General features: G+C 51.0%; 1 protein-coding gene and 1 long non-coding RNA gene across 5 annotated transcripts in view; one reads left to right on the top strand and one right to left on the bottom strand.

The window, feature by feature from the left end:
- LOC147097118 (ORM1-like protein 2) overlaps positions 1-4,196 on the bottom strand; it is a 31,256-nt gene extending 27,060 nt beyond the window's left edge. For 3 of the 4 annotated variants that reach the window (XM_085972978.1, XM_085972980.1, XM_085972979.1), the window contains exon 1: positions 3,393-4,194. The gene's annotated coding sequence lies outside the window, so the exon portion shown is untranslated. Of the gene's footprint in view, positions 1-3,392 lie in introns of all 4 variants that reach the window. The other variant, XM_085972981.1, reaches the window with a different exon arrangement.
- Positions 2,970-25,602, top strand: part of LOC147097117 (uncharacterized) — a 38,672-nt gene continuing 16,039 nt past the window's right edge. The window contains exons 1-2 of the long non-coding RNA XR_015074492.1: positions 2,970-3,691; positions 4,653-4,907. This is a non-coding gene — a long non-coding RNA (uncharacterized LOC147097117). The remainder of the gene's footprint in view (positions 3,692-4,652; positions 4,908-25,602) is intronic.

Genomic DNA, 25,602 nt, shown 5'->3' with positions numbered 1-25,602 from the left:
CGACAGTGCGGCGCTCCCTCAGTCCTGCCCCTCCGACAGTGCGGCGCTCCCTCAGTCCTGCCCCTCCGACAGTGCGGCGCTCCCTCAGTACTGCCCCTCCGACAGTGCGGCGCTCCCTCAGTCCTGCCCCTCCGACAGTGCGGCGCTCCCTCAGTCCTGCCCCTCCGACAGTGCGGCGCTCCCTCAGTCCTGCCCCTCCGACAGTGCGGCGCTCCCTCAGTACTGCCCCTCCGACAGTGCGGCGCTCCCTCAGTCCTGCCCCTCCGACAGTGCGGCGCTCCCTCAGTCCTGCCCCTCCGACAGTGCGGCGCTCCCTCAGTACTGCCCCTCCGACAGTGCGGCGCTCCCTCAGTACTGCCCTTCCGACAGTGCGGCGCTCCCTCAGTCCTGCCCCTCCGACAGTGCGGCGCTCCCTCAGTCCTGCCCCTCCAACAGTGCGGCGCTCCCTCAGTCCTGCCCCTCCGACAGTGCGGCGCTCCCTCAGTACTGCCCTTCCGACAGTGCGGCGCTCCCTCAGTACTGCCCCTCCGACAGTGCGGCGCTCCCTCAGTCCTGCACTGGGGTGTCAGCCTAGATTTTACGTTCAAGTCTCTGGAGTGGGGCTCGACTGACTCAAGAGAGTGCTACCCACTGAGCCACAGCTGACACTTGTGACACAGAATCACTGTGGAAATTCACAGGCTGTGACGCTGAAACAAATCACTTGCCCCAATTATAGCAGACGAGGATATTGGTTTGTCTGGACATTAGAGTCGCAGGAAATGCCGGTAAATTTGCCAGGATTTGACCGTATCTGGAATCGTTTTTCTCTCTGTGGCTCATGACTTATTCCAGAGTTTGAGATCGGAGTCTGAATCTGAAGCAGTAATCTGCAGTTTGCCTGCTTACAGATTACAGTTAAATATTCCACATCAGAAACGATTCCACTGACAGTTCAAAAAAAGGTAACGGGTGAGAGCTACACAGGACATTTTTAAAGATTCAGAATAGCGCTCACTGGGCAATCATTGACAGTCCCTTCCCTGGTTAAAAAGGACATCAGTTAACCTCGACAGAACAGGTCAACAGGGTCTGTTATGGGAGGCTTGCACTGTTCACTGCATTATCTCAGTGAGACTGTCATTGGATTCAAGGTCTTCGCGCATTTACCATCAGATTAAGTGGAAAGGTCACAGTTCACATTATGTGATGCTTACAAGAAGGCACAGGCCCCTCGTCATGGCTCGGGGAGGAGGAACAAAGACCCTGGAGGTACACAGCCGCACGGTGAACTCCTCATCCCAGCCATGCTGAGGAGAGAAAATGCCAAAAGAATGGTGTCTACGTCCAGTGTGAAATGGGTCTGGGCAGTCTCATCCCAGTTCACAGTGGGCATAAGTTAGACAATGCAAAAGTGACACGTTAGGGGATGAAATTGCCCCCGGTGCATTGGTGCTGTTTGCGCATTTTGCCTGGCACATTTTGTGCTGTTGGCGCACAGAGCGGGGCTGCCCTACGTTTTCCGCCGTCCCCTCATTTAAATGCGGGTTATTGGCGCAATTTGCGTCACACACTGGAGCAGAAATGAGTTGGTGCATCTGTACTTCCTGTTGGTGATGAACCCACATAATTTGCCTTATTGCAACATCAACAACGCACTCCTGGCTGGCCTCCCACATTCCACCCTCCATAAACTTGAGGTCATCCAAAACTCTGCTGCCCCCGTGTCCTAACTCGCACCAAGTCCCGTTCACCCATTGCCCCCTGTGCTCACTGACCCACATTGGCTCCCGGTCCAGCAACACCTCGATTTTAAAATTCTCATCCTCGTGTTCAAATCCCTCCATGGCCTCCTCCAGCCCCACAACCCTACGAGATACCTGCGCTCCTCCAATCCTGGTCTCTTGTGCATCCCCGATTTTCATCGCCCCAACACTGGTGGCCGTGCCTGGGCCCTAAGCTCTGGAATTCCCTCCCTAAGCCTCTCCGCATTTAAGACGCTCATTGAAGTCTACTTCGTTGACCAAGCTTTTGGTCACCTGTCCTAAATTCCCCTTCTTTGGCTCTGTGTCAATTTTTCCTCTGATTACACTCCTGTGAAGCACCTTAGGATGTTTTACTACGTTAAAGGCGCTATATAAATGTAAGTCACTGTTTAAAATAAAAATCCATCAAAAGACAGCCCACCACATCACAGACCCCACAAATCGGCCAAGGTAATATCATCGAATCAGCTGATTTTGGGAGTTCCTCGGTGGGGTTCAGGCCTCTGACCACCAGCATGTGGAGAAGTGGCAAAATCAACTGCCCAGTGATACAATTGGAACTTTGTGGTGTGCACAAACTAAGAGACCAGTCAAACATTAAGGGGCAAAAAAGTGGCTGACAAGCTTTTCTCGTTTGTATGCAAACACATGACACATCGAGGTAAACTGTATCCTCGGAGGAGGAGGGACAAGTGGGATCTCTTTGGGGCCGAGATGGCTCCAAGATGACACCACCAGCAATGGAATTCAGGACCTCTATGGCAGACTCACCAATCTGATACCTGAGCCAACCAGCTCTAGTCCAGTCCAGGGCACTGTTGAAGACTGACCAGCCAGCCTGGAGAAACAGAGCCGTCGCTGGGAGCTGGGATTCTTTCCACCCAATTCCAGATAACCCTGCAAGCCAGCGTCCTAATGGGCAAGGTCAACCTAGTTGGACAAGCAGGAGTACTCTGACTTAACAACTTGTGTGGTTTTAGCTGGTTAACCTCTCCCTAGGCGCAGTTGGTGTTCAAAATCCTTGGCTCTTGCCGACCTTCGCCTAAGTTTTCTGGACTTGGTCCCTGCAGGGGGAAGAGTGTGCACTCCATGTCAGGCAAAGCAAAACTCTACCCGTTCACTATGGCGATAAGTCAGACCCCAACTGACCAAAATAAAAGGTAAACAGTGTTAGAAGTATCAACAGTGTCACTTGTGCTTGACGTATGACAACAAAAAAGATATCCTCCATCAGCTGAAAAACGTTTGGCTTTTTTTTAAATAGGAAGATAATCCCTTTAAAACCACGAGCAACAGGCAAGGTGCATCCTCACCCAGTAAAATTCCTGCCAGGACTGAAACAAATTGTTAGTGCGGACCAAGTATTTCCTCAAATGCCTGGTGATTTTTTTTTATGCTGTTTTAAAGAACAAAACGAGGATGATACAGAAGGGCGAGGCGAAATTGATAATGTTGAAAGTGCTGCGCTGATTTCGGAGGACTTGCCGGAAGACAGGTTCAGAAGCCTGTCCCTTTAAAAGCAAAGAATATCGATGGAAAAAAGGCCGGTCACCATTTAACTTGTTTGCTTAACTCAAAAGAAAGTGATATTACACATTCAAAAGCGTTCTAAAACCACCCTGCCATCGAGAAGAAGCCTCCACTCACCAGCTCCTTTAACTGCGACCAGGAAATCCTCCACTGCGCAACCGAACCTGTCACCGCAAACCCCGCCTCCGTCCGCCGCTGTTTGGCGGATCGGGCGACGCTCGCCGCAGCTCGAACTGCAATTGGCTATCCGCCACGTCAATCACTTGCCGGTCCCGCACCAGCACGGTCGGTTGCACGGAGGCTGATTAAAGTCAACGCTGCAAGTGGCAGAGACAAGAGGAGGAAGAGAATCGGCCGACAGAAAATACAGAGCTCAACCAAAATACTTTTACTCTCCCGATTAAAGGGGGCGATTGGTAGTTTCTATTTTTGTTAGGTCCCAAAAGTGAAAATCAAGTTTTGATTTTTTAATTAAGATTAGCAGTTGATTTCATAGTTTCTAGTGTGGTCATAGTACTAGGTTGATGTGGTGCCAACATGTGCTACTGGTGCCGAATCGGAGCTCCCACCCACCTGGGCCACCCTACAATTGGCACGGGCAGCGGGCATGGCTGGGGTCAGAGGCATGGTTTTGGGAAAAGTTAGATTGAAGCAAATTATTTCAATTACTGTACAGCCTCAACATTCAACTGGTTCGGGGGGAGGAGGCAGTTATTACAATCCCACAATGCCTCACATTTAAAATTCTCATCCTCATGTTTCGATCCCTTCATGGCCTCCCTATTTCTAACCCACCGGCCTTACAACACCCCCTTCCCAATCTCTGCGCTACTCCAACTCTGGCCTATTGAGCATCCCCCCGATTTCCATCGCTCCACCATAGGCGGCCGCGCCTTCAGCCGTCTAGGCCCTGAGCTCTGGAATTCCCTCCCTAAACCTCTCCGTCTCTCTCTCCACCTTTAAGACACTCCTCAAAACCACCCCATCCAAATTTTTGATTAGCCCCTCCCAATATCTCTTTCTTTCCCTTGGCATCCATTTTTTGATTATGTCCCCGTGAAGTGCCTTTAGATGCTTTTCTATGTTAAAGACACTAGTTCTGGTTATAGATCAGGATTCAAAATATTGTTTGCCCACACCTAGTTGTCAAACAAACATGCACTGTAAACAGCCCCCCAGGATGCTTGTATCTGAATTAAATAACTTAGCCCATTGATCTGTTCCAATCATTCTGAATGATCCATTGCAGGGGCCCTCATCGAAGGGCCATGGCTGCAATCAACACATTCATATTACCCAGTCCGGGATATGTATTCTCTGCAGCCTGCAGAAACAACTAGTAGTAACCAATTTTAACCCTGTGTGTACTTTAACTAGCAAGAAAGAATCCAATAAGAGACAAAATTGCTTGTCGCAGTTTCCCAATGGGATTCCCCTGATCTGAGGCATTTGGAAGAAGAGGACGACAATGGAGGGACACCAGACAGAGGAATGCACACCCACCTGTGCTCGCCCACCAGTACCCACATAGCAGCATCTGCAGACAGAGGTGCTTCGCCTTGTCAGTCGATTAGTGCATGGGGAGGTTCCTATTCCCAAGGAAGGTGGGACAAGCAGAACAATGGCACCAAGGTATGTGAATGCTTGACTAAACGAAATGTTGGATGTTTCACCCAATCGTAGTATGTCATGATTTCGGTGGCAATGCATGAAGGGAGACATGCCAGGGCGATTAACAGCTGGCATAGGCTGATTGGCTGCACCCGTCAAGATGCCACCAACCACATCTGCAGATCCTGGCACAAGTCTCTGGCAATGACCATGAGGAATTGTCTTGATCGGCTCCGGGTCATTTAGAGAACCAGAAGCAGAGCAGTGCCATCTGCTGCAAGAGCACCTGTGGCTACCATGCAGCGCAGGGCTGGCCAGCTCTGGCCTCAAACTTGGCTCCACTTCCTGGCGGGTATGCTGCAACACTGACCTTCAGGGATGGGGCCGTGGGCAACTCTACTCACACCTGCCTCATGCAGCTGCAGCTCCACCTCCACCTCAGCAGCCATCAAACAGGAGGCTGCTCTGTCATGTGCCTGTAGACTCATACTGGCACCTTGGAAAGAAAGAAAGACTTGTATTTCTCCAGCACCTTTCATGACCTCAGGACGTCCCAAAACGCTTTACAGCCAATTAAGTACTTCTGAAGTGTGGCCACTGTTGTAATGTGGGAAATGCGGCAGCCAATTTGCGCACAGCAAGCTCCCACAAACAGCAATGTGATAATGACCAGATAATCTGTTTCAGTGATGTTGGCTGCGGGATAAATATTGGCCCCAGGACGCCGAGAAGAACTCCCCCCTGCTCTTCTCTGAATAGTGGCCATGGAATCTTTTAAGTCCACCTGAGAGGGCAAATGGGGCCTCGGTTTAACATCTCATCTGAAAGACGGCACCTCCAACAGTGCGGCGCTCCCTCAGTACTGCCCCTCCGACAGTGCGGCGCTCCCTCAGTACTGCCCCTCCGACAGTGCGGCGCTCCCTCAGTACCGCCCCTCCGACAGTGCGGCGCTCCATCAGTGCTCCCCCTCCGACAGTGCGGCGCTCCATCAGTGCTGCCCCTCCGACAGTGCGGCGCTCCATCAGTGCTGCCCCTCCGACAGTGCGGCGCTCCATCAGTGCTGCCCCTCCGACAGTGCGGCGCTCCATCAGTGCTGCCCCTCCGACAGTGCGGCGCTCCATCAGTACTGCCCCTCCGACAGTGCGGCGCTCCATCAGTACCGCCCCTCCGACAGTGCGGCGCTCCATCAGTGCTGCCCCTCCGACAGTGCGGCGCTCTATCAGTGCTGCCCCTCCGACAGTGCGGCGTTCCCTCAGTGCTGCACTGGAATGTCGGCCTGGATTTTGTGCTCAAAGCTCTGGAGTTGGACTTGAACCCACGACCTCCTGACTCGGAGGCGAGAGTGAGACCATTGAGCCACGGATGACACCTTTCCCTTCAGAGACCGCGAATGGGCTAAGAGGCTTTCAGAATCCTCCCCTCACTCCGCCCCCCCATTCTGACACTGCCTTTTAATTGTCCCCAACCCTTTAAGTTTCACTTGAGGGTCATTTTTCCACTCTCACCACTAGTCTGCTCCCTGCACTCAACCAAATTCACACCGAAAGCTACGTATGATTTTAATAATGAGCTGAACTTGGAAAATTAGATGCAAATAGCACATTTTGTTTGTGTCTGCACAACAAGCCATTTCTAACCCATTCAGATAGAACCGGCAGAAAAGCTCGGCTCTTGGTCCATCCTGTAAGCACCAACTAGAATCTCCACCATGCACTGGACACCTGGACTGGTGGTGGAATCTGACAATGTGAGTCACTTGTCTGAACTTTATTTATTCTGCTCCTTTTGTCGTGACTTTTGCCAAACAAAAATAGTTCTAGTTTCTTCAACCAGTCTAGTCTGTCAGAGTCCAAAAACTGAAAGCATAAGTTTCCAGCTCTTGTTTTGCAAAGTGTATTAGTTACCCACAGAGGAATAAGGAAGGTTGTTGCCCAGATCTTTCTCAGCATATTTATGTTGTTCTCTGGCCTTTGACAGGCACATGTTCCGTGTTAAGATATTGATCAGTCAAGTCAAGTTTCAGCGGAGAACCTCGGTCCCTGTATAATACTGAAGATTTCTCAATATTAGTTCCCATTTGCAATTTATCTGCCCAGTCTCAGCAATCTCGGAGGGTTGCAGGACTGGAGGAGGTTACAGAGATAGGGAGGGTTGTAGGGGCTGGAGGAGGTTACAGAGATAGGGAAGGTGGTAGGGGCTGGAGGAGGTTACAGAGATAGGGAAGGTTGTAGGGGCTGGAGGAGGTTACAGAGATAGGGAGGGTTGTAGGGGCTGGAGGAGGTTACAGAGATAGGGAGGGTTGTAGGGGCTGGAGGAGGTTACAGAGATAGGGAGGGTTGTAGGGGCTGGAGGAGGTTACAGAGATAGGGAGGGCTGGAGGAGGTTACAGAGATAGGGAGGGTTGTAGGGGCTGGAGGAGGTTACAGAGATAGGGAGGGTTGTAGGGGGCTGGAGGAGGTTACAGAGATAGGGAGGGTTGTAGGGGCTGGAGGAGGTTACAGAGATAGGGAGGGTTGTAGGGGGCTGGAGGAGGTTACAGAGATGGGGAGGGTTGTAGGGGCTGGAGGAGATTACAGAGACAGGGAGGATTGTAGGGGGCTGGAGGAGGTTACAGAGCTAGGGAGGGTTGTAGGGGCTGGAGGAGGTTACAGAGATAGGGAGGGTTGTAGGGGCTGGAGGAGGTTACAGAGATAGGGAGGGTTGTAGGGGCTGGAGGAGGTTACAGAGATAGGGAGGGTTGTAGGGGCTGGAGGAGGTTACAGAGATAGGGAGGGTTGTAGAGGCTGGAGGTGGTTACAGAGATAGGGAGGGTTGTAGGGGGCTGGAGGAGATTACAGAGATAGGGAGGGTTGTAGGGACTGGAGGAGGTTACAGAGATAGGGAGTGTTGTAGGTGGCTGGAGGAGGTTACAGAGATAGCGAGGGTTATAGGGGGCTGGAGGAGGTTACAGAGATAGGGAGGGTTGTAGGGACTGGAGGAGGTTACAGAGATAGGGAGGGTTGTAGGGGGCTGTAGGAGGTTACAGAGATAGGGAGGGTTGTAGGGGCTGGAGGAGGTTACAGAGATAGGGAGGGTTGTCGGGGCTGGAGGAGGTTACAGAGATAGGGAGGGTTGTAGGGGGCTGGAGGAGGTTACAGAGATAGGGAGGGTTGTAGGGACTGGAGGAGGTTACAGAGATAGGGAGGGATGGAGGAGGTTACAGAGATAGGGAGGGTTGTAGGGGCTGGAGGAGGTTACACAGATAGGGAGGGTTGTAGGGGCTGGAGGAGGTTACAGAGATAGGGAGGGTTGTAGAGGCTGGAGGTGGTTACAGAGATAGGGAGGGTTGTAGGGGGCTGGAGGAGATTACAGAGATAGGGAGGGTTGTAGGGACTGGAGGAGGTTACAGAGATAGGGAGTGTTGTAGGTGGCTGGAGGAGGTTACAGAGATAGCGAGGGTTATAGGGGGCTGGAGGAGGTTACAGAGATAGGGAGGGTTGTAGGGACTGGAGGAGGTTACAGAGATAGGGAGGGTTGTAGGGGCTGGAGGAGGTTACAGAGATAGGGAGGGTTGTCGGGGCTGGAGGAGGTTACAGAGATAGGGAGGGTTGCAGGGGATGGAGGAGGTTACAGAGATAGGGAGGGTTGTAGGGACTGGAGGAGGTTACAGAGATAGGGAGGGTTGTAGGGGGCTGGAGGAGGTTACAGAGATAGGGAGGGTTGTAGGGACTGGAGGAGGTTACAGAGATAGGGAGTGTTGTAGGTGGCTGGAGGAGGTTACAGAGATAGGGAGTGTTGTAGGGGCTGGAGGAGGTTACAGAGATAGGGAGGGTTGTAGAGGCTGGAGGAGGTTACAGAGATAGGGAGGGTTGTATGGGCTGGAGGAGGTTACAGAGATAGGGAGGGTTGTAGAGGCTGGAGGAGGTTACAGAGATAGGGAGGGTTGTAGGGGGCTGGAGGAGGTTACAGAGATGGGGAGGGTTGTAGGGGCTGGAGGAGGTTACAGAGATAGGGAGGGTTGTCGGGGCTGGAGGAGCTTACAGAGATAGGGAGGGTTGTAGGGGGCTGGAGGAGGTTACAGAGATAGGGAGGGTTGTAGGGGGCTGGAGGAGGTTACAGAGATGGGGAGGGTTGTAGGGGTTGGAGGAGGTTACAGAGATAGGGAGGGTTGTAGGGGCTGGAGGAGGTTACAGAGATAGGGAGGGTTGTCGGGGCTGGAGGATGTTACAGAGATAGGGAGGGTTGTAGGGGGCTGCAGGCGGTTACAGAGATGGGGAGGGTTGTAGGGGCTGGAGGAGGTTACAGAGATAGGGAGGGTTGTATGGGCTGGAGGAGGTTACAGAGATAGGGAGGGTTGTAGAGGCTGGAGGAGGTTACAGAGATAGGGAGGGTTGTAGGGGGCTGCAGGAGGTTACAGAGATGGGGAGGGTTGTAGGGGCTGGAGGAGGTTACAGAGATAGGGAGGGTTGTCGGGGCTGGAGGATGTTACAGAGATAGGGAGGGTTGTAGGGGGCTGGAGGAGGTCACAGAGATAGGGAGGGTTGTAGGGGCTGGAGGAGGTTACAGAGATAGGGAGGGTTGTAGGGGGCTGGAGGAGGTTACAGAGATGGGGAGGGTTGTAGGGGCTGGAGGAGGTTACAGAGATAGGGAGGGTTGTAGGGGGATGGAGGAGGTTACAGTGATAGGGAGGGTTGTAGGGGCTGGAGGAGGTTACAGAGATAGGGAGGGTAGTAGGGGGCTGGAGGAGGTTACAGAGATAGGGAGGGTTCTAGGGGCTGGAGGAGGTTAGGATGGTGTGACTAGAAGTGAGGCAGGTACGGGGATCCAGGAGGTAGTGTTGGAGGAGCCGCAGCCCTTGCACTTGTCCAACAGGTTCGAGGCTCTTACTCCCTGTGAGGATGGGAACAGGGACTGCGGGGCGGATGAGCAACCTGGCCACAGCACCGTGGAGCGGGGGGCCATTCAAGTGGGGGGAGTTAAAAGAAATGTTGTAGTGGTAGGGGATAGTATCGTTCGGGGGATAGATAGAGTTCTTTGCAGCCGAGAGCAAGAGTCCCGAAGGCTGTGTTGCCTGCCCGGTGCCAGGGTTAAGGACATCTCCTCTGGACTGGAGAGAAACTTGGAGTGGGAGGGGGAGGATCCAGTTGTCGTGGTCCATGTTGGTACCAACGACATAGATAGGACAAGGAAGGAGGTTCTGCTGAGGGAGTTTGAGCAGCTAGGGGCCAAATTAAAAAGCAGAACCACAAGGGTAATAATCTCTGGATTATTACCTGAGCCACGAGCGAATTTGGCTAGGACAAATAAAATTAGAGAGTTAAATGCGTGCCTGAAAGACTGGTGTGGGAGAAATGGGTTTTGCTTCCTGGGACACTGGCACCAGTACTGGGACAGGAGGGAGCTGTTCCGTTGGGACGGGCTTCACTTGGCCAGTGCTGGGACTAGAGTCCTGGCGAATCATATAACTAGGGCTGTAGAGAGGGCTTTAAACTAACTAGTGGGGGGGAGGTTCCTAGAGAGCAAATAATAAAAATGACAACAGAGAAGGTCATAGACTTAGGTAGCAGTGGGGAAATTAAAAACCAGAGCGTGTCAGGAAGGGGCAGAAGGTATGGAGTAAAAGGTAAAGTAATAAAAAGGGCAAAAGCAGGAACTAAGTGTCACAAAACATCTTTGAAAGTTCTCTATCTGAATGCATGTAGCATTCGTAACAAAATAGACGAGTTAATGGCACAAATAACTACATATGGGTATGATCTTGTGGCCATTACAGAAACATGGCTGCAGGGTGACAATGCCTGGGAATTAAACATACCAGGTTATTTAACGATTAGGAAGGACAGGCAGGAAGGAAGGGGAGGTGGGGTGGCTATGTTAATAAAGGAAGGAATCACTGTAATACAGAGAAATGATATTGGGTCAAAAGATCAGGATAATGAAACAGTTTGGGTGGAGGTAAGGAATAATAAGGGGAAAAAAACACTAGTGGGCGTAGTCTATAGGCCTCCGAACAGTGGCAACTCTGTTGGACGGAGTATCAATCAGGAAATAGTTGAGGCTTGTAATAAGGGAACATCTATAATTATGGGGGATTTTAACTATCATATTAATTGGACAAATCAAATTGGGCAGGGCTGCCTTGAGGATGAGTTCATTGAGTGTATTAGGGATGGGTTTCTTGAGCAGTATGTAACTGAACCGACCAGGGGGCAAGCAACCTTAGATCTGGTCCTGTGTAACGAGACAGGATTAATTAAAAATGTCCTAGTAAAGGATCCCCTTGGAATGAGTGACCATAACATGGTTGAATTCCATATTCAGTTAGAGGGTGAGGAGGTTGGATCTCAAACAAGCGTGCTAAGCTTGAATAAAGGAGACTATGAAGGTATGAGAGCGGAATTGAGTAGAGTGGATTGGGAAAATAGATTAAAGGGTAAGACGATACATGATCAGTGGTGTACATTTAAGGAGTTATTTTACAACTTCCAAAAAATATATATTCCACTGAGAAGAAAAGGGTGTAAAAGAAAAGACAGCCATCCGTGGCTAAGTAAAGAAATTAAGGATAGTATTCGACTAAAAACAAGGGCATATAAGGTAGCCAAATCTAGTGGGAGGATAGATGATTGGGAAAACTTTAAAAGACAGCAAAAAATAACAAAAAGATTGATTAAGAAAGGGAAGATAGATTATGAAAGTAAATTAGCAAAAAATATAAAAACCAATAGTAAGAGTTTTTATAGTTATATAAAAAGAAAAAGGGTGGCTAAAGTAAATGTTGGTCCCTTAGAGGATGAGACCGGGAAATTAATGGTGGGAAATATGGAGATGGCAAAAACACTGAATGAATATTCTATATCAGTCTTTACAGTAGAAGACACTAAGAATATCCCAACACTGGACAAACAGGGGGCTAAAGGGGGGGGAGGAGCTAAACACGATCAAAATCACTAAGGAAGTGGTACTCGGTAAAATAATGGGACTCAAGGCGGATAAATCACCTGGACCTGATGGCTTACATCCTAGGGTCTTGAGGGAAGTGGCGGTAGGGATTGTGGATGCATTGGTAATAATTTTCCAAAACTCCCTGGACTCGGCAAAGGTTCCGGCAGACTGGATAACTGCTAATGTAACACCCTTATTTAAAAAGGGCAGTAGACAGAAGGCTGGAAACTATAGACCGGTTAGCCTAACATCTGTGGTAGGTAAAATTTTGGAGTCCATTATTAAGGAGACAGTAACAGGACATTTGGATAATCATAATTTAATAGGACAAAGTCAACATGGTTTTATGAAGGGGAAGTCATGTTTGACAAATTTGCTGGAGTTCTTTGAGGAAGTAACATATAGGGTGGATAAAGGGGAACCAGTGGACGTAGTGTATTTAGACTTCCAAAAGGCATTTGACAAGGTGCCACACAAAAGATTATTGCTTAAGATAAAAAATCACGGGATTGGGGGTAATATTCTGGCATGGATAGAGGATTGGCTATCTAACAGAAGGCAGAGAGTTGGGATAAATGGTTCATTCTCAGACTGGCAATCAGTAACTAGTGGTGTTCCGCAGGGGTCAGTGCTGGGTCCCCAACTCTTTACAATCTATATTAACGATTTGGAGGAGGGGACCGAGTGTAACATATCAAAGTTTGCAGATGATACTAAGATGGGAGGGAAAGTAGTGAGTGAGGAGGACATAAAAAACCTGCAAGGGGACATAGACAGGCTAAGTAAGTGGGCAGAGATTTGGCAGATGGAATACAATACTGGAAAGTGTGAGGTTATGCACTTTGGCAGGAAAAATCGTAGAGCAAGTTATTATCTTAATGGCAAGAAACTGGAAAGTACTGAAGTACAAAGGGATCTGGGGGTCCTGGTGCACGAAACTCAAAAGGTTAGTATGCAGGTGCAGCAAGTGATTAAGAAGGCCAATGGAATGTTGGCTTTCATTGCTAGGGGGCTAGAATATAAAAATAGGGAGGTATTGCTTCAGTTGTACAAGGTATTGGTGAGACCGCACCTGGAATACTGCGTACAGTTTTGGTGTCCATACTTAAGAAAGGACATACTTGCTCTCGAGTCAGTACAAAGAAGGTTCACTCGGTTAATCCCGGGGATGAGGGGATGGACATATGAGGAGAGGTTGAGTAGATTGGGACTCTACTCATTGGAGTTCAGAAGAATGAGAGGCGATCTTATTGAGACATATAAGATTGTGAAGGGGTTGGATCGGGTGGATGCGGGGAAGATGTTCCCGATTGATGGGTGAAACTAGAACTAGGGGGCATAGTCTTAGAATAAGGGGCTGCTCTTTCAAAACTGAGATGAGGAGGAACTACTTCACTCAGAGGGTGGTAGGTCCATGGAATATGCTGCCCCAAAAAGCTGTAGAAGCTACATCATTACATAAATTTAAAACAGAAATAGACAGTTTCCTAGAAGTAAAGGGAATTAAGGGTTACGGGGAGCGGGCAGGAATTTGGATATGAGTCTAGGTTCGGAATGGTCATGGCCCTGTGGGTAGCGAAGCGGGCCCAGGGGCCGTGTAGCCTGATCCTGCTCCTATTTCGTGTGTCTAATTCTGTTATATTCAGGAGATGGTTCTGTGATAGTGGATTGGCGGTTAGGATCAGATCAGCCATGATCTTATTGAATGGCGGAGCAGGCTCGAGGGGCCGATTGGCCTACTCCTGCTCCTATTTCTTATGTTCTTATGTTCCAGAGATAGGGAGGGTAGTAGGGGGCTGGAGGAGGTTACAGAAATAGGGAGGGTTGTAGGAGGCTGGAGGAGGTTACAGAGATAGGGAGGGTTGTAGGGGCTGGAGGAGGTTACAGAGATAGGGAGGGTTGTAGGGGGCTGGAGAAGGTTACAGAGGTAGGGAGGGGTGTAGGGGCTGGAGGAGGTTACAGAGATAGGGAGGGTTGTCGGGGGCTGGAGGAGGTTGCAGAGATAGGGAGGGTTGTAGGGGCTGGAGGAGGTTACAGAGATAGGGAGGGTTGTAGGGGCTGGAGAAGGTTACAGCGATAGGGAGGGTTGTAGGGGCTGGAGGAGGTTACAGAGATAGGGAGGGTTGTAGGGGCTGGAGGAGGTTACAGATAGGGAGGGTTGTAGGGGGCTGGAGGAGGTTACAGAGATAGGGAGGGGTGTAGGGGCTGGAGGAGGTTACAGAGATAGGGAGGGTTGTCGGGGGCTGGAGGAGGTTACAGAGATAGGGAGGGTTGTAGGGGCTGGAGGAGGTTACAGAGATAGGGAGGGTTGTAGGGGCTGGAGGAGGTTACAGAGATAGGGAGGGTTGTAGGGGGCTGGAGGAGGTTACAGAGATAGGGAGGGTTGTAGGGGCTGGAGAAGGTTACAGAGATAGGGAGGGTTGTAGGGGGCTGGAGGAGGTTACAGAGATAGGGAGGGTTGTAGGGGGCTGGAGGAGGTTACAGAGATAGGGAGGGTTGTAGGGGCTGGAGGAGGTTACAGAGATAGGGAGCGTTGTAGGGGGCTGGAGGAGGTTACAGAGATAGGGAGGGTTGTAGGGGCTGGAGGAGGTTACAGAGATAGTGAGGGTTGTAGGGGGCTGGAGGAGGTTACAGAGATAGGGAGGGGTGAAGGGGGCTGGAGGAGGTTACAGAGATAGGGAGGGTTGTAGGGGGCTGGAGGAGGTTACAGAGATAGGGAGGGTTGTAGGGGGCTGGAGGAGGTTACAGAGATAGGGAGCGTTGTAGGGGCTGGAGGAGGTTACAGAGATAGGGAGGGTTGTAGGGGCTGGAGGAGGTTACAGAGATAGGGAGGGTTGTAGGGGCTGGAGGAGGTTACAGAGATAGGGAGGGTTGTAGGTAGCTGGAGGAGGTTACAGAGATAGGGAGGGTTGTAGGGGCTGGAGGAGGTTACAGATATCGGGAGGGTTGTAGGGGCTGGAGGAGGTTACAGAGATAGAGAGGGTTGTAGGGGGCTGGAGGAGGTTACAGAGATAGGGAGGGGTGTAGGGGGCTGGAGGAGGTTACAGAGATAGGGAGGGTTGTAGGGACAGGAGGAGGTTACAGAGATAGGGAGGGTTGTAGGGGGCTGGAGGAGGTTACAGATATAGGGAGGGTTGTAGGGGGCTGGAGGAGGTTACAGAGATAGGGAGGGGTGTAGGGGGCTGGAGGAGGTTACAGAGATAGGGAGGGTTGTAGGGGCTGGAGGAGGTTACAGAGATAGGGAGGGTTGTAGGGGGCTGGAGGAGGTTACAGAGATAGGGAGGGTTGTAGGGGGCTGGAGGAGGTTACAGAGATAGGGAGGGTTGTAGGGGCTGGAGGAGGTTACAGAGATAGGGAGCGTTGTAGGGGGCTGGAGGAGGTTACAGAGATAGGGAGGGTTGTAGGGGCTGGAGGAGGTTACAGAGATAGTGAGGGTTGTAGGGGGCTGGAGGAGGTTACAGAGATAGGGAGGGGTGAAGGGGGCTGGAGGAGGTTACAGAGATAGGGAGGGTTGTAGGGGGCTGGAGGAGGTTACAGAGATAGGGAGGGTTGTAGGGGGCTGGAGGAGGTTACAGAGATAGGGAGCGTTGTAGGGGCTGGAGGAGGTTACAGAGATAGGGAGGGTTGTAGGGGCTGGAGGAGGTTACAGAGATAGGGAGGGTTGTAGGGGCTGGAGGAGGTTACAGAGATAGGGAGGGTTGTAGGTAGCTGGAGGAGGTTACAGAGATAGGGAGGGTTGTAGGGGCTGGAGGAGGTTACAGATATCGGGAGGGTTGTAGGGGCTGGAGGAGGTTACAGAGATAGAGGGTTGTAGGGGGCTGGAGGAGGTTACAGATATAGGGAGGGTTGTAGGGGGCTGGAGGAGGTTACAGAGATAGGGAGGGGTGTAGGGGGCTGGAGGAGGTTACAGAGATAGGGAGGGTTGTAGGGGCTGGAGGAGGTTACAGAGATAGGGAGGGTTGTAGGGGCTGGAGAAGGTTACAGAGATAGGGAGGGTTGTAGGGGCTGGAGAAGGTTACAGAGATAGGGAGGGGTGTAGGGGGCTGGAGGAGGTTACAGAGATAGGGAGGGTTGTAGGGGTGCTGGAGGAGGTTACAGAGATAGGGAGGGTTGTAGGGGGGCTGGAGGAGGTTACAGAGATAGGGAGGGTTGTAGGGGCTGGAGGAGGTTACAGAGATAGGGAGGGGTGTAGGGGCTGGAGGAGGTTACAGAGATAGGGAGCGTTGTAGGGGGCTGGAGGAGGTTACAGAGATAGGGAGGGGTGTAGGGGGCTGGAGGAGGTTACAGAGATAGGGAGGGCTGTAGGGGGCTGGAGGAGGTTACAGAGATAGGGAGGGTTGTCGGGGCTGGAGGAGGTTACAGAGATAGGGAGGGTTGTAGGGGCTGGAGGAGGTTACAGAGATAGGGAGGGTTGTCGGGGCTGGAGGAGGTTACAGAGATAGAGAGGGTTGTAGGGGGCTGGAGGAGGTTACAGAGATAGGGAGGGTTGTAGGGGCTGGAGGAGGTTACAGAGATAGGGAGGGTTGTCGGGGCTGGAGGAGGTTACAGAGATAGGGAGGGTTGTAGGGGCTGGAGGAGGTTACAGAGATAGGGAGGGTTGTCGGGGCTGGAGGAGGTTACAGAGATAGAGAGGGTTGTAGGGGGCTGGAGGAGGTTACAGAGATAGGGAGGGGTGTAGGGGCTGGAGGAGGTTACAGAGATAGGGAGGGGTGTACGGGCTGGAGGAGGTTACAGAGATAGGGAGGGTTGTCGGGGCTGGAGGAGGTTACAGAGATAGGGAGGGTTGTAGGAGGGCTGGAGGAGGTTACAGAGATAGGGAGGGTTGTAGGGGGCTGGAGGAGGTTACAGAGATAGGGAGGGTTGTAGGGGGCTGGAGGGGGTTACAGAGATAGGGAGGGTTGTAGGGGGCTGGAGGAGGTTACAGAGATAGGGAGGGTTGTAGGGGCTGGAGGAGGTTACAGAGATAGGGAGGGTTGTAGGAGGGCTGGAGGAGGTTACAGAGATAGGGAGGGTTGTAGGGGCTGGAGGAGGTTACAGAGATAGGGAGGGGTGTAGGGGCTGGAGGAGGTTACAGAGATAGGGAGGGTTGTCGGGGCTGGAGGAGGTTACAGAGATAGGGAGGGTTGTAGAGGCTGGAGGAGGTTACAGAGATAGGGAGGGTTGTAGGAGGGCTGGAGGAGGTTACAGAGATAGGGAGGGTTGTAGGGGCTGGAGGAGGTTACAGAGATAGGGAGGGGTGTAGGGGGCTGGAGGAGGTTACAGAGATAGGGAGGGTTGTCGGGGCTGGAGGAGGTTACAGAGATAGGGAGGGTTGTCGGGGCTGGAGGAGGTTACAGAGATAGGGAGGGAATTGAAAATTTGTGGCTTTGGTGGAGCAGGAGCCAATGTGGGTCAGCGAGCACAGTGGGTGAACGGGACTTTTATAAAGTATTAACAGCACAGAAACAGACCATTCGGCCTCACTGCTCCGTGCCGGTGTTTGTGCTCCACACCAGCCTTCTCCATCTCACCCTATCACCATATCCTTCAATTCCTTTGTCCCTCATGTGTTTATCCAGCTTCCCCTTAAATCCATCTACACTATTCGCCTCCACCACTCCCTGTGGTAGCGAGTTCCACATTCTCACCACTCTCTGGGGAAAGAAGTTTCTCCTGAATTCCCCATTGGATTTACTAGCGACTGTCTTATATTGATGGCCCCTAGTTCTGGTCTGACGTGCAAGTGGAAACATCTTCTCTACGTCTACCCTATCAATCTTTCATAATTTTAAAGACCTCTATCAGGTCAACCCCTCAATCTTCTCTATTCTAGAGAAAAGAGCCCCAGCCTGTACAATCTTTCCTGATAGGTATAACCTCTCAGTTCTGGTATCATCCTTGGTGCCAGACAGGATATGGGCAGCAGAGGATCACTTATGGTGAACAGCAAACAATTCTTCAAATACTCGGGCTGTGAGCTGATATCCGCACAAAGTGTCTAGAAAGATTAGCATCTCTTGGCTCTGTTTAAGGAAACATGGTGAAAATATTTTAGCGTCTGCTTTGATGAAATAGTTTAAATTTTTTGATGTACTTAAATCACGTTGTAGACAGTGCAGACCCAACAGTTGGACAACTCCCTGGGTGTTCTGCTATGTTTGGCTTCTCGATAAGAGAATGCAGTAATTTTTTTTACAGGGATACCTCCTCTCAGACCTGTCATCACCACTTGATCTTTCCAGGGATGCCCATAAGTCTCTTCTCGGAGGAGTTCCAGCAGAGGCAGGCTGCATGGGGGATTTCCTTGCCTGATCTGATGCAAACAGACGGGAATTAAGTGATGGGCTCACTAGAGGCGAAGACCCTAATATCACAGTGCCCCAATTGCTCGTGAACCTCACAGGCTGTGAGATGCAGTTTTTTTGGTGATTCCGCATCAGGAGGAGGTGCTGAGACCCCTTTCCCCCCACACAGGAGAAGAATCAAAGGGCAAACAGAGCCAGGTCCTTCTCGCACACTTTTTAGTAGCCAGTTATGGAGCAACACATAGGGAGCAGGTTGTCCACGCCACTCACTCTCATGAGCTAAAGGTTACTCTATGGAATTCAAAACATGCATCCTTTGTGCGCACTCCACCAATGATAACCTGCTGCCCCTCCTTGACTTAGCTTGTGTTTTCTCCTCTTCATCTTTTCAGCATGCTTCATGCCACGCCTCACCCCACAGCCAAGAGGGGCAGGGAGGTGTCCTGCTCCCAGGCCTCGCTACTGCTCTCAAACTCGCTTCCAGGGCAGGTGTGAGATTGGCCTGTGCATGATTTTTCCCTCACTCTCCATGGCTAAAGCATCTGAATTAAGCTTCCATTAATGGCACAACTGAGATGGGGAAGTGGGAAATTGCTGGTAGGAACCGATATTAAACAACCCCATGGTATAGTGCACCGATGTTGACAGCACCATGATGCTTCATCTTACATAAGAACATAAGACGTAGGAGCAGGAGTAGGTCACTCGGCCCCTCGAGCCTGCTCCACCATTCAGTAAGATCATGGCTGATCTGATCTTGGCCTCAACTCCACTTCCCTGCCCGCTCCCCGTAACCCTCGACTCCCTTATCGTTCAAAAATCTGTCCATCTCCACCCAGCCTCCACAGCTCTCTGGGGAAGAGAATTCCAAAGATTCACAACCCTCAGAGAAGAAATTCCTCCTCATTTCCGATTTAAATGGGTGCTCCTTATTCTGAAATGATGTCCCCTAGTTCTAGATTCCCCCAAGAGGGGAAACATCGGGCTGGATTTTGTCAATGGAGGCGACTTGGAGGCGGGGCTGCTGTTTGTCGTGTAAATGTCCCGCCTCCACCCTCGCCTGACCATTCAGAGGGATTTTCCCCTGATTGAGCTTGTTAAGACCGCCCTGCGGGCTCAGCAGGCCAATTAGGGAAGAAGTCACTGACAGTTCACGTCAACGTCAGACGTGCTATCTGTCAAGACTTCTTGAAAGAAGAAATAACAGCGTTTGACAGCTCTGTGAAGCTGTCAAACACTGACATTCTCTTGAGTTTCATTAGCTTTTGTAGTGAGGACTGAAAAAACATTGTAAAAAAGTAAATTTCAGATGTCTGATGGATTGGAGGGTCCATCAACCATTACCTGAAATTGACGAAGAGGATGTCGGCTCTCCCGATCCAGCACGGCTAAAGGCTATAGAAGTAAAAAAAAAGGTAAGTGAACACTTTTTTAAACTTACCTTGCATACTTACCACTCCACACCTGCACCCATCACTCACCTCTACACCTTACTTCCAGGTGCCTCCGACCGCCGCAGACCTCCTCCACGTCTCCTCCAACCCGGCGGGATTCTCTGAGGTTGGGAAGTCTTCAGCTGTGAAGGTAAAATAGCACTAATCCCTTTTTCTGCCTGTTAACTACCTGTTAACAGGTAGTTAAAAGGATTAAAAGCCTTTCCCGCTTCCAGGAGATGGGACCTGAAGCTGCACATCCTCCCGCCTCCTGGCAAAAGGGCACGGAGGCGGGATGGGGGCGGGTTTGCCATCCACCCCCACTTTCTCCAATTTTATGTGCTGTCCCGCCTCCATGGGGCTTGGAAAATCGAGCCCATCCTCTCTGCATCTGCCCTGTCAAGCCCCTTCAGAATCTTATATGTTTCAATAAGATCCCCTCTCATTCTTCTAAACTCCAATGAGTATAGGCCCAGCCTGCTCAACCTTTCGTCATAAGACAACCCTTCATCTCCAGAATCAACCTCATGAACCTTCTCTGAACTGCCTCCAATGCAAGTATTTCCTTCCTTAAATAAACAGACTAAAACTGTACGCAGTACTCCAGGTGTGGTCTCACCAACGCCCTGTACCGTTGCAACAGGACTTCCCTACTTTTATTCTCCATTCCCTTTGCAATAAAGGCCAACATTCCATTTGCCTTCCTAATTACTTGCTTAGTTCCTCCTGAAGAAGGTGCCTTAACCGCCAACCTCAGAAGGACAACCCTATGGCACCGTGTCCATGCAAACCATTTAATGCTCTCTGTGGAGTATATTATGTGTAGCTCCCATGCATCCAGTAGGAACGGTACTGAGACTATCCCAAAGTCATTTCAGTCTGGGTTCATCCCATTAATCTGGGCGAGTTTTCACCCCAGAACTCAGATGTAAAAGGGTATGGTTCTAACCCATGGACAACTTGCAGAGTTACTGGAGCAGAACTTAATGATGTCACTGAAGGGTTGAATTACATACAACATACATGCTCCTGGATGGTCTCAAACCATTGGTTTTAAATCATAAAGTTCAGCAACGGATAATCCAGTATGGAGAGATCAGGACTCCTTCATTGCAGGCAGGACAGGTTGCAGAAACTAGGCTTGTGTTCCCTCCAATATAGAAGATTGGGGGGTGATCTAATCGAGGTGTTTAAGATGATTAAAGAGAGTCGATAGAGTCGACACCAAGAAACAATGCCCTCTGATGGGGAATCCAGAACAAGGGGGCACAATTTTAAAATTAGAGCTAGGCCGTTTAGGAGGGAAATCAGGAAGCATTTTTCATACCAAGGGTAGTGGAAATCTGGAACTCTTTCCCCCAAAAAGCTGTGGATGGTAATTGAAATTTCAAGAGATCGATAGATTTTTGTTGGTTAAAGGTATTAAGGAATATGGAGCAAAGGCGGGTAAATGGAGTTAAGATACAGATCAGCCATGATCAAACTGAATGGCAGAACAGGCTCGAGGGGCTGAATGGCCTCCTCCTGTTCCTAATGTAACAGTCTCGAGGGGGACTGAATGGCCTCCTCCTGTTCCTAATGTAACAGGCTCGAGGGGGCTGAATGGCCTCCTCCTGTTCCTAATGTAACAGGCTCGAGGGGGCTGAATGACCTCCTCCTGTTCCTAATGTAACAGGCTCGAGGGGCTGAATGGCCTCCTCCTGTTCCTAATGTAACAGGCTCGAGGGGGCTGAATGGCCTCCTCATGTTCCTAATGTAACAGGCTCGAGGGGGCTGAATGGCCTCCTCCTGTTCCTAATGTAACAGGCTCGAGGGGGCTGAATGGCCTCCTCCTGTTCCTACTGTAAAAGGCTCAAGGGGCTGAATGGCCTCCTCCTGTTCCTACTGTAAAAGGCTCAAGGGGCTGAATGGCCTCCTCCTGTTCCTGTGTAACAGGCTTGAGGGAGCTGAATGGCCTCCTCCTGTTCCTAATGTAACAGGCTCGAGGGGCTGAATGGCTTCCTCCTGTTCCTAATGTAACAGGCTCGAGGGGGGCTGAATGGCCTCCTCCTGTTCCTAATGTAACAGGCTCGAGGGGGCTAAATGGCCTCCTCCTGTTCCTAATGTAACAGGCTCGAGGGGGCTGAATGGCCTCCTCCTGTTCCTAATGTAACAGGCTCGAGGGGGCTGAATGGCCTCCTCCTGTTCCTAATGTAACAGGCTCGAGGGGGCTGAATGGCCTCCTCCTGTTCCTAATGTAACAGGCTCGAGGGGGCTGAATGGCCTCCTCCTGTTCCTAATGTAACAGGCTCGAGGGGGCTGAATGGCCTCCTCCTGTTCCTAATGTAACAGGCTCGAGGGGGCTGAATGGCCTCCTCCTGTTCCTAATGTAACAGGCTCGAGGGGGCTGAATGGCCTCCTCCTGTTCCTAATGTAACAGGCTCGAGGGGCTGAATGGTCTCCTCCTGTTCCTAATGTAACAGGCTCGAGGGGCTGAATGGCCTCCTCCTGTTCCTAATGTAACAGGCTCGAGGGGCTGAATGGCCTCCTCCTGTTCCTAATGTAACAGGCTCGAGGGGCTGAATGGCCTCCTCCTGTTCCTAATGTAACAGGCTCGAGGGGCTGAATGGCCTCCTCCTGTTCCTACTGTAAAAGGCTCAAGGGGCTGAATGGCCTCCTCCTGTTCCTGTGAAACAGGCTCGAGGGGGCTGAATGGCCTCCTCCTGTTCCTAATGTAACAAGCTCGAGGGGGCTGAATGGCCTCCTCCTGTTCCTAATGTAACAAGCTCGAGGGGGCTGAATGGCCTCCTCCTGTTCCTAATGTAACAGGCTCGAGGGGGGCTGAATGGCCTCCTCCTGTTCCTAATGTAACAGGCTCGAGGGGGCTGAATGGCCTCCTCCTGTTCCTAATGTAACAGGCTCGAGGGGCTGAATGGTCTCCTCCTGTTCCTAATGTAACAGGCTCGAGGGGCTGAATGGCCTCCTCCTGTTCCTAATGTAACAGGCTCGAGGGGCTGAATGGCCTCCTCCTGTTCCTAATGTAACAGGCTCGAGGGGCTGAATGGCCTCCTCCTGTTCCTAATGTAACAGGCTCGAGGGGCTGAATGGCCTCCTCCTGTTCCTACTGTAAAAGGCTCAAGGGGCTGAATGGCCTCCTCCTGTTCCTGTGAAACAGGCTCGAGGGGGCTGAATGGCCTCCTCCTGTTCCTAATGTAACAAGCTCGAGGGGGCTGAATGGCCTCCTCCTGTTCCTAATGTAACAGGCTCGAGGGGGGCTGAACGGCCTCCTCCTGTTCCTAATGTAACAGGCTCAAGGGGCTGAATGGGCTCCTCCTGTTCCTAATGTAACAGGCTCGAGGGGGCTGAATGGCCTCCTCCTGTTCCTAATGTAACAGGCTCGAGGGGCTGAATGGTCTCTTCCTGTTCCTAATGTAACAGGCTCGAGGGGGGCTGAACAGCCTCCTCCTGTTCCTAATGTAACAACTCGAGGGAGCTGAATGGCCTCCTCCTGTTCCTAATGTAACAGACTCGAGGGGGCTGCATGTACTCCTCCTGTTCCTAATGTAACAGGCTCGAGGGGGCTGAATGGCCTACTCCTGTTCCTAATGTAACAGGCTCGAGAGGGGCTGAACGGCATCCTCCTGTTCCTAATGTAACAGGCTCGAGAGGGGCTGAATGGCCTCCTCCTGTTCCTAATGTAACAGGCTCGAGGGGGCTGAATGGCCTCCTCCTGTTCCTAATGTAACAGGCTCGAGGGGGCTGAATGGCCTCCTCCTGTTCATAATGTAACAGGCTCGAGGGGGCTGAATGGCCTCCTCCTGTTCCTAATGTAACAGGCTCGAGGGGGCTGAATGGCCTCCTCCTGTTCCTAATGTAACAGGCTCGAGGGGCTGAATGGTCTCCTCCTGTTCCTAATGTAACAGGCTCGAGGGGCTGAATGGGCTCCTCCTGTTCCTAATGTAACAGGCTCAAGGGGGCTGAATGGCCTCCTCCTGTTCCTAATGTAACAGGCTCGAGGGGGCTGAATGGCCTCCTCCTGTTCCTAATGTAACAGGCTCGAGGGGGGCTGAATGGCCTCCTCCTGTTCCTAATGTAACAGGCTCGAGGGGCTGAATGGTCTCTTCCTGTTCCTAATGTAACAGGCTCGAGGGGCTGAATGGCCTCCTCCTGTTCCTAATGTAACAGGCTCGAGGGGGGCTGAACAACCTCCTCCTGTTCCTAATGTAACAACTCGAGGGAGCTGAATGGCCTCCTCCTGTTCCTAATGTAACAGACTCGAGGGGGCTGCATGTACTCCTCCTGTTCCTAATGTAACAGGCTCGAGAGGGGCTGAATGGCATCCTCCTGTTCCTAATGTAACAGGCTCGAGAGGGGCTGAATGGCCTCCTCCTGTTCCTAATGTAACAGGCTCGAGGGGGCTGAATAGCATCCTCCTGTTCCTAATGTAACAGGCTCGAGGGGGACAGGGCTCCTCCGTTCCAGACAGACATTCTGCTGTCGATGGAAAACATTGTCTGAAGTTGCAAACTATATGAAATATAATGTAATAATTCAAAACCTGCAGGTGTGAAGATCGGATAAAAGATACACAATAAGCTGTTAAATGGAAACTGCATCCCTTTGCCAGGTATTCAAGGCATTGGCAGCAAGTTGCCAAATCTGCTAACTACATCTGATAGGAATGCAGCAGCACTCACCCCAGCCCACTTTGCACATAAATATGTCTTCTTTTGTGCATTGAAGGTGAAGGATGTTAGCGCCAGAGAATGGAACATTGTCCCATTTCAGGCACCTGCCTTTGGCTCAGTGGGCAGCACTCTCGCCTCTGAGTCACAAGGTTGTGGGTTCAAGTCCCACTCCAGAGACTTGAGCACAAAAATCTAGTACTGAGGGAGTGCCGCACTGTTGGAGGAGCAGTACTAAGGGAGCGCCGCACTGTCGGAGGGGCAGTACTGAGGGAGCGCTGCACTGTCAGAGGGGCAGTACTGAGGGAGTGCTGTACTGTCGGAGGTGCCGTCTTTCGGGTGAGACGTTAAACCGAGGCCCCGTCTGCTCTCTCAGGTGGATGTAAAAGATCCCACTGCACTATAAAGAGCAGGGGAGTTCTCCCCGGTGTCCTGGGCCCAATATTTATCCCTCAACCAATATCACAAAAACAGATGATCTGGTCATTATCAGATTGCTGTTTGTGGGAGCTTGCTGTGCACAAATTGACTGTCACGTTTCCACATTACAACAGTGACTACACTTCAAAAGTGCTTCATTGGCTGTAAAGCACTTTGAGATATCCTGAGATTGAGAAAGGCGCTATCATCAGTAACAAGCACTAGCAGGTTAGGTATAGCACAGCCAACTGCACAGTAAAGTTCCCTCTACTCTGCCCCAACAATGCGGGCAGGTTTCCTCTGTGTGCTAGATGTAGCAAAATCATAAACCTTTTCATTGTAAACCTGTTTACGATTTTGCTGCTGAGAGGAAAACATCCCTAATGTATCTTACATAGGATTACATCGGATGTACAGTCCAGAAACAGGCCATTCGGCCCAACCAGTCCATGCCGGCGTTTATGCTCCACTCGAGCCTCCTCCCGTCTTTCCTCATCTAAATCTATCAGCGTAACCCTCTATTCCCCTCTCCCTCAGATGCTTGTCCAGCCTCCCCTTAAATACATCGATACTATTCGCTTCAACCACTCCCTGTGGTAGCGAGTTCCACATTCTCACCACTCTCTCGGTAAAGAAGTTTCTCCTGAATTCCCTATTGGATTTCTTGGTGACTATCTTATATTGATGGCCTCTAGTTATGCTCTTCCCCACAAGTGGAAACATTCTCTCTGTATCCACTCTATCAAAACCTTTCATAATTTTAAAGACCTTTATTAGGTCACCCCTCAGCCTTCTTTTTTCAAGAAAAAAAGAGACCCAGCCTGTTCATCCTTTCCTGATATGTATACCCTCGCTTTTCTGGTATCATCCTTGTAAATCTTCTCTGCACCCTCTCCAGTGCCTCTATATCCTTTTTATAATATGGTGACCAGAACTGTACGCAGTACTTCAAGTGTGGTCTAACCAAGGTTCGATACAGGTTTAGCATAAC

This window comes from Somniosus microcephalus, chromosome 33 (genome assembly GCF_052327205.1).
Source record: "Somniosus microcephalus isolate GS21.2 chromosome 33, FLI_Smic_1.0, whole genome shotgun sequence".
Lineage (NCBI taxonomy): Eukaryota > Metazoa > Chordata > Chondrichthyes > Squaliformes > Somniosidae > Somniosus > Somniosus microcephalus.
Note: the sequence above shows the minus strand (reverse complement) of the source record. Positions and strands in the feature narration are given on the sequence as shown.